Here is a 7,720-nt window from a genome sequence, read left to right on the forward strand (position 1 = left end):
CAATCCTCCAAATCACATGCCAAGACCCTCACGCCCTTTACCCACAAACTCAGAAGAAAACTCTTCCTGAATGTGGAGGACTGTACTAAGTGATTGGGAGAGTATGACACGGTCAATAGTCTTGAGTCCTGCCCTTGAGGAGCTTACAGCCTACTGTGAGCCCTTGGGAGAATGCCATAGGGTTAGGAGATATGATACCTGCCCTTGAGGACCTGAGGGTCTACTGTTTTCAGAGCACTGTACTAAGCCCTTGGGAAGATGCAGTAGAGTTAGGAGAGATGATCCCTGCCTTGGAGGAGTTTGCAATCCCTTTCTTTCTCCCTGGCTGTCTCCAGTTTGTGGTGGAATTAGGGGTAATGAGTGTAAGAGAACAGAAGTGGGGAAGAGGTGGGAAAGGGCTGGGGAGTCCAGGACGGAGGCAGGAGCAGGGAGAGGGAGATTTGGCAGTTCTGACTAATGATGGCCCCTTGGGAGGACTGGATGGGAGATCAGTGGAACAATTCCCAGCTCTCACACTCTATTGGGGTAATAATTGTGGCATTTATTAAGCGACTACTATGTGCCCAGGACCGTACTAAGTGTTGGGGGGTAGATATAAGATAATCAAGTCAGACACAGCCCCTGTCCCAAGCAGCACTCGCAGTCTAAGTAGGAGGGAGAACAGATATTTTTCCCCATTTTACAGATGAGGAAATAGAAGCCCAGAGAAGTGAAATGACTTTCCTAAGGTCACTTGGCAGGTAAGAGGCAGAGCCGGCACTAGATCCTGGGTCCTCTGACTCCCAGGTCTATATACCTTGTGCTAGGCCACACTGCCCCAGAGGCTTTTAGAGTGCTCGACCCCCGCACCAAGCCCATGGAAGGCAAGGTCTCTGCCCCTGCATGTGAAGGGGAGGCAGGTGGTGTTGCTGACTACAATCTGGGCTTCTCCTCCCGGGCTCTTTGCCCTCTTCTTCCTTCCTCACCTCCTCCGCCGGGTTTCAATGCCAAGAGCATTCGGGTCCTGGAGCTCCAACTGAGCCTCTGGGACATTGTGGGAAATGTGGGAGGTGTGACCCCCCCCAACAACCCCCACCCCAGAAACCTGACCGGGGCGCCATGGGCACCCCAGGGCCTCTCTCCAGCCCCTCCCTCACAGACCTCTGCTCAGATTTGCCAACAGTAGGATTTAATTAATTAATTGTGGTATTTGTTAAGCGCTCACTATGTGCCGCCAGTCACTGTTCTAAGGCCTCGGTGGATTCAAGGAAATCAGGTGGCAAACAGTCCCTGTCCCGCATGGGGCTCACAGTCTTCAGCCCCATTTTACAGATGAGGTAACTGAGGCCCAGAGAAATGAAGGACAGCAGATAAGTGGCAGGGCTGGGATTAGAACCCATGACCTTTTGCCTCCTAGGCCCGAACTGTATCCACTACGTCAAGCTGCCGACAGTGCCCTAACAACTGAGCTGGGGGAGGGTCTCGCCCTGCTCTGAACCAGACCCACCAGGACAATTCAGCCCTGCTCTGCCCTCCCTGGGCAAGGAGTGCAGGTACGGGAGAGGCTGGCCGGGGGCAGGGGTGGTCTCTGGGGCACCAGAGCAGGGCTGGGTTTGGGCATCAACCCTTGGAGAGGTCCTGGTAGGATGGAAGATTCCCAACTGAGAGCTGAATCCACTACTGGACCACAGCCACCAGCTGGGATGAGGGTCTTTCGGCCTCTTGAGATGGGACTCCAGCCCCAGGGTTGCCCCAGCCTTCCCTCCCACCCCCTGCCCGGGCCAGTGAGCTGGGCAAATCCTCACCCAAAGTCCATAGATTAATCAACAGTATTCATTGAGCACTTATTGGCTGCAGAGTACTGTACTATGCACTGGAAAGAGCATAATAAAGTAAATAGACACGATCCTTGCTCTCCAGGAGCTTGCGATCCCCACTGTGCATAGAGTGTTGTGCTAGGCACTTGGGAGAGTCCAAATGTGAGAGTAGATATGACTCCTGCCCTCGAGAAGCTTACAGAGTGCAGAGTACTGTACTAAGTAGTTGGGAGCTTACAGTCGAGCAGGGGAAACGGATGTTAAAAGAAATTATAGGTGGGGGAAGCACGTGTGTGTTTGTGTGTGCACTTTGTGGGAAAAGTTGCCAGTTCGCAGCTCTTCATCTCTGTGAAGCCCTTCTGAAATCATAACTTCAAGACCTCTTCCGGCATTTTTCTTCTCCCCAAGTCTTATTCCCTACAACTACCACCTCAGCATTTTTGCACCAACAATACCCCATAGCACTTCTTCGTGTTCCAACTTACGTACCCCATTATATATGCACTCAGAACATTTTTTTATGGTATTTATTAAATACTAGGCGCCAGGCACTGTACTAAGTGCTGAGGTAGACAGAAGATGATCAGGTTGGACACAGTCCATGTCCCTCAGAGCGATCACAGTTTCATTCCCCATTTCACAGATGAGGTAACTGAGACACAGAGAAGTTAAGTGTCTTGCCCAAGGTCATACAGCAAGCAATTGGCAGAGTTGGAATTAAAACCCAGGTCCTTTTGACTCCCACTATTTGTTAGATCACGCTGTTTCTCACATCCATTTCTCCTTTCTCGTCTTTTCTCAGTGAATTGTTTTGGATCTGTTTTCCCTGCATTTAACCAATACCACAGTTATTATTATTAGAAGCAGTAGGGCCTAGTGGGCCTGGGATTCAGAGGACCTGGGTTCTAATCACAACTCGATCAAATGTCTGGCGTGTGACCTTGGACAAGTAAAGCAGCATGGCTTAGTGGATAGAGCACAGGTCTGGGAGTCAGAAGGTCATGCAACCAACCCAATTTGCTTGTATCCACCCCAGAGCTTAGTACAGTGCCTGACACATTGTAAGTGCTGAACAAATACCATTTTTTATTATTATTATAATTATTATAACAATTATAACAATTATTATTCTCTGTGCCACTTTTCCTCACCTCCCACTCCCTTTTGTGTCACCTTCCCTTTGCTCTTCCCCCCACTTCCAGGCCCACAGCACTTAAGTATGTATCTCTAATTTTGTTTATTTGTATTGATGTCTGCTTATTTTAGTGATGTCTCTCTCCCCGCCTCTAGACTGTGAGCTCATTGTGGGCAGAGAATCTCACTCTTTATTGTTGTATTGTACTTTCCCAAGCGCTTAGCACAATGCTCTGCACACAGTAAGCGCTTAATATATGTTTATTTTGCATAGCTCTGCATATATTTATTTATTTATATTAATGGCTGTCTCCCCCTCTAAACTATGAGCTCGTTGTGGGCAGGGGTTGTGTCTGATGGTATGTCTTGCTCTGAAAGAGCTTAGTACAGTGCTCTGCACAAAGAGCTTAATGTATATAATAATAATGTTGGTATTTGTTAAGCGCTTATAATGTGCAGAGCACTGTTCTAAGCGTTGGGGGAGATACAGGGTCATCAGGTTGTCCCATGTGAGGCTCACAGTTAATCCCCATTTTACAGATGAGGTAACTGAGGCACAGAGAAGTTAAGTGACTTGCCCACAGTCACACAGCTGACAAGTGGCAGAGCTGGGACTCGAACTCATGACCTCTGATTCCCAAGTCCAGGCTCTTTCCACTAAGCCACGCTGCATACATATCTTCATTTATTTATACATGTATTTATTTATTTATTTATTTATTTATTTATTTATTTATTTATTTATTTATTTATTAATGTCTGTCTTTCCCACTAGACTGTGAGCTCACTGTAGGCAGGGGTTGTGTCTGATGGTATGTTGTGCTCTCCCAAGGGCTTAGTACAGTGCTCTGCACTCAGAGCTTAATGTATATGTATACTGCATATATATCTTTATCTATCTATCTATCTATCTATCTATCTATCTATCTATCTATCTATCTATCTATCTATCTATCTATCTATCTATCTATCTAATCTCTATTTTAATGTGTCTCCCCCACTTGATTGTGAGCTCGTTGTGGGCAGGGATTGTGTCTGATGGCATGTTGTGGTCTCCCAAGGACTTATCACAATGCTTTGCACACAGTAAGCGCTCTATAAATACGATTAATAATGTACTGATAATAATAAAAAAATTGAAAGGAGCGGGTGACTACAACTCCCAGCAGGCAACGCTTCACTCTGTCGGCGCGCTGCCTGCTGGGATTGGGGTCCTCTCTCCCTCCCTCCGTCTCCCAGGGTCCCTTGAAACCCCGCCTCCAAGAGCCCGCCCCCGCCTCTGATTGGCTGAGACTCCCGACGTGCTGTTCAGTGATTGGCTAGGATTCGTGCCTGGCGGACCTTTCGGCCGAGAAGCCGTGTCGATCTTTCAAGTCCCCTCAGCGGCCCAAGGCAGCGCCGGGCTTCATTCATTCATTCATTCATTCATTCATTCATTCATTCATTCATTCATACATACATACATACATACATACATACATACATACATACATACATACATACATACATATAATGGTGGTATTTGTTAAGCGCTTACTATGTGCAGAGCACTGTTCTAACCACAGGGGTAGATTCAGGGTAGACAGGTTGTCCCACGTGAGGCTCCCAGTTATTCCCCATTTTAGAGAGGAGCTAACTGAGGCCCAGAGAAGTAAAGTGACTTGCCCACAGTCACCCAGCTGACAAGTGGCAGAGCCGGGATTCGAACCCATGACCTCGGATTCCCCAGCCCGCTCTCTTTCCACTGAGCCACGCTGCTTCTCATCATATTTATTGAGCGCTTACTGTGTGCAGACCACTGTACTCAGTGCTTGGAAACTACAATTGGGCAACAGATAGAGACGATCCCTCCCCAACAATGGGCTCCCAGTCTAGAAGGGAGGAGTAAGACAACAAAACCAACCAAGTAGACAGGCATCCATAGTCTCAAGAAGAAGCCATGGCTCCTTCTTAAAGGCCTCTTGGCTTCATGGCTACAACTGGGGCCTGCAAGCCAGAAGGACCTGGGTTCTAATCCCGCCTCTGCCATGTGTCTGCTGTGTAACTCTGGGCAAGCCATTTCACTTCTCTGGGCCTCAGTTTCCTCATCTGTAAAATGGAACTTCATGGGACAGGGACTGTGGCCAACCCGATTTGCTTCTATCCACCCCAGTGCTTAGGATAGTGTCTAGCGCATGGTAAGTGCTTAACAAATACCATAATTAGAATCATTAGTAATGGGGATAAGACAGTGAACCCCATGTGGGACAGAGACCGCATCCCACCTTGTAATTTGTGTCTATCCTGTGCTTAGAACAATGCTTGGCACATAGTGCTTAACATAATAATAATATAAATACAGTACAATATAATATGGTATAATATAATGCAATGTAATGTATTATAATTAATCGATCACACTTTCCCCTTCAAAGCCCTACCTCCTCCGGGAAGTCTTCCCAGATTAAGCCCCTCTTTTCCTCAGCTCCCCTTCCCCCTCATCATCCTGACTCACTTGCTGTGCTCGACCCCCAGTCCTGTCCCACAGCTCTTGTATAACATATCTATATTCTATTTATTTATATTGATGCCTGTTTACTTGTTTTGATATGTATATACAGAGAGAGAGAATTCTATTCTATGAGAAGCAGTGTGGCCAAATGGAAAGAGCACGGATTTGGGAGTCAGAGATCATGAGTTCTATTTCCGCCCCTACACTTGTCAACTGTGTCACTTTGGACCAGTCACTTAACTTCTCTGTGCCTCAGTTCCCTCGTCTGTAAAATGAGGATTAAGACAGTGAGCCCCACGTGGGACAACCTGATGACCTTGTATCAACCCCAGCGTTTAGGACAGTGCTTGGCACACAGCGAGCCTTTAACGAATACCATTATTATTATTATTATGTATATTGATGCTCCCTCGGTGAACTCATCCGCTCTCACGGCTTTGACTACCATCTCTACGCAGATGACACGCAGATCTACATCTCCGCCCCTGTCCTCTCCCCCTCCCTTCAGGCTCGCATCTCCTCCTGCCTCCGGGACGTCTCCACCTGGATGTCGGCCCGCCACCTAAAACTCAACATGAGCAAGACTGAGCTCCTCATCTTCCCTCCCAAACCCGGTCCTCTCCCAGACTTCTCCATTACCGTGGATGGCACGACCATCCTTCCCGTCCCGCAGGCCCGCGATCTCGGTGTCATCCTTGACTCGTCCCTCTCGTTCACCCCACACATCCTATCCGTTACCGAGACCTGCCGGTTTCACCTCTACGATATCGCCAAGATCCGCCCTTTCCTCTCCACCCAAACGGCTACCTTACTATTACGGGCTCTCGTTATATCCCGGCTAGACTACTGTGTCAGCCTTCTCTCTGACCTCCCTTCCTCCTCTCTCGCCCCGCTCCGGTCTATTCTTCACTCCGCTGCCCGGCTCATCTTCCTGCAGAAACGATCTGGGCCTGTCACTCCCCTTCTTAAACAACTCCAGTGGTTGCCTATCGACCTCCGCTCCAAACAAAAACTCCTCACTCTAGGCTTCGAGGCTCTCCATCACCTTGCCCCTTCCTACCTCTCCTCCCTTCTCTCTTTCTACCGCCCACCCCGCACGCTCCGCTCCTCTGCCGCCCACCTCCTCGCCGTCCCTCGGTCTCGCCTATCCCGCCGTCGACCCCCGGGTCACGTCCTCCCGCGGTCCTGGAACGCCCTCCCTCCTCACCTCCGCCAAACCGATTCTCTTTCCCTCTTCAAAACCTTACTTAAAAATCACCTCCTCCAAGAGGCCTTCCCAGACTGAGCTCCTCTTCCCCCTCTACTCCCTCTGCCATCCCCCCTTTACCTCTCCGCAGCTAAAGCCTCATTTTCCCCTTTTCCCTCTGCTCCTCCACCTCTCCCTTCCCATCCCCACAGCACCGTACTTGTCCGCTCAACTGTATATATTTTCGTTACCCTATTTATTTTGTTAATGAATTGTACATCGCCTTGATTCTGTTTAGTTGCCATCGGTTTTTACGAGATGTTCTTCCCCTTGACGCTGTTTAGTGCCATTGTTCTCGTCTGTCCGTCTCCCCCGATTAGACTGTAAGCCCGTCAAACGGCAGGGACTGTCTCTATCTGTTGCCGACTTGTTCATCCCAAGCGCTTAGTACATTGCTCTGCACATAGTAAGCGCTCAATAAATACTATTGAATGAATGAATGAATGATGCTATTGATGCCTGTTTACTTGTTTTGCTGTCTCCCCCTTTCTAGACTGTGAGCCCGTTGTTGGATAGGGATTGTCTCTGTTGCTGAATGGCACTTTCCAAGCGCTTAGTCCAGTGTTCTGCACACAGTAAGCGCTCAATAGATACGATGGAATGAATGATTGTTTCTGTTGCTGAATGGTACTTTCCAAGCGCTTAGTCCAGGGAGGGAGGGAAGTAGGGATGGAAGGAAAGGAAGGAAAGGAAGGAAGGAAAGGGAGGGAAGGAAAGGGAGGGAAGGAAGGAAGGAAGGAAGGAAGGAAGGAAGGAAGGGGAAGGGAAGGGAAGGAGGGAAGGAAGGAAGGAGGGAGGGAGGGAGGGAAGGAAAGGGAAGGAAGGAAGGAAGGAAGGAAGGAAGGAAAGGGAAGGGAAGGGAAGGGAAGGGAAGGGAAGGGAAGGGAAGGGAAGGGAAGGGAAGGAAGGAGTAATGTATAGAATGTGAGGATTCGGAGTTCTTCCCCTCCCTCGGCCCCCCGATGTGGGCCCCGGTGTGTGGGGGCCCGTGTTTCCGTCCGGAGGGCTTTCGAGGGAGGCAGCGGAAGCCGGAAGGCCCGGGGGGGAAGCGGG

This window comes from Ornithorhynchus anatinus, chromosome X2 (assembly GCF_004115215.2).
Source record: "Ornithorhynchus anatinus isolate Pmale09 chromosome X2, mOrnAna1.pri.v4, whole genome shotgun sequence".
Classification (NCBI taxonomy): Eukaryota; Metazoa; Chordata; class Mammalia; order Monotremata; family Ornithorhynchidae; genus Ornithorhynchus; species Ornithorhynchus anatinus.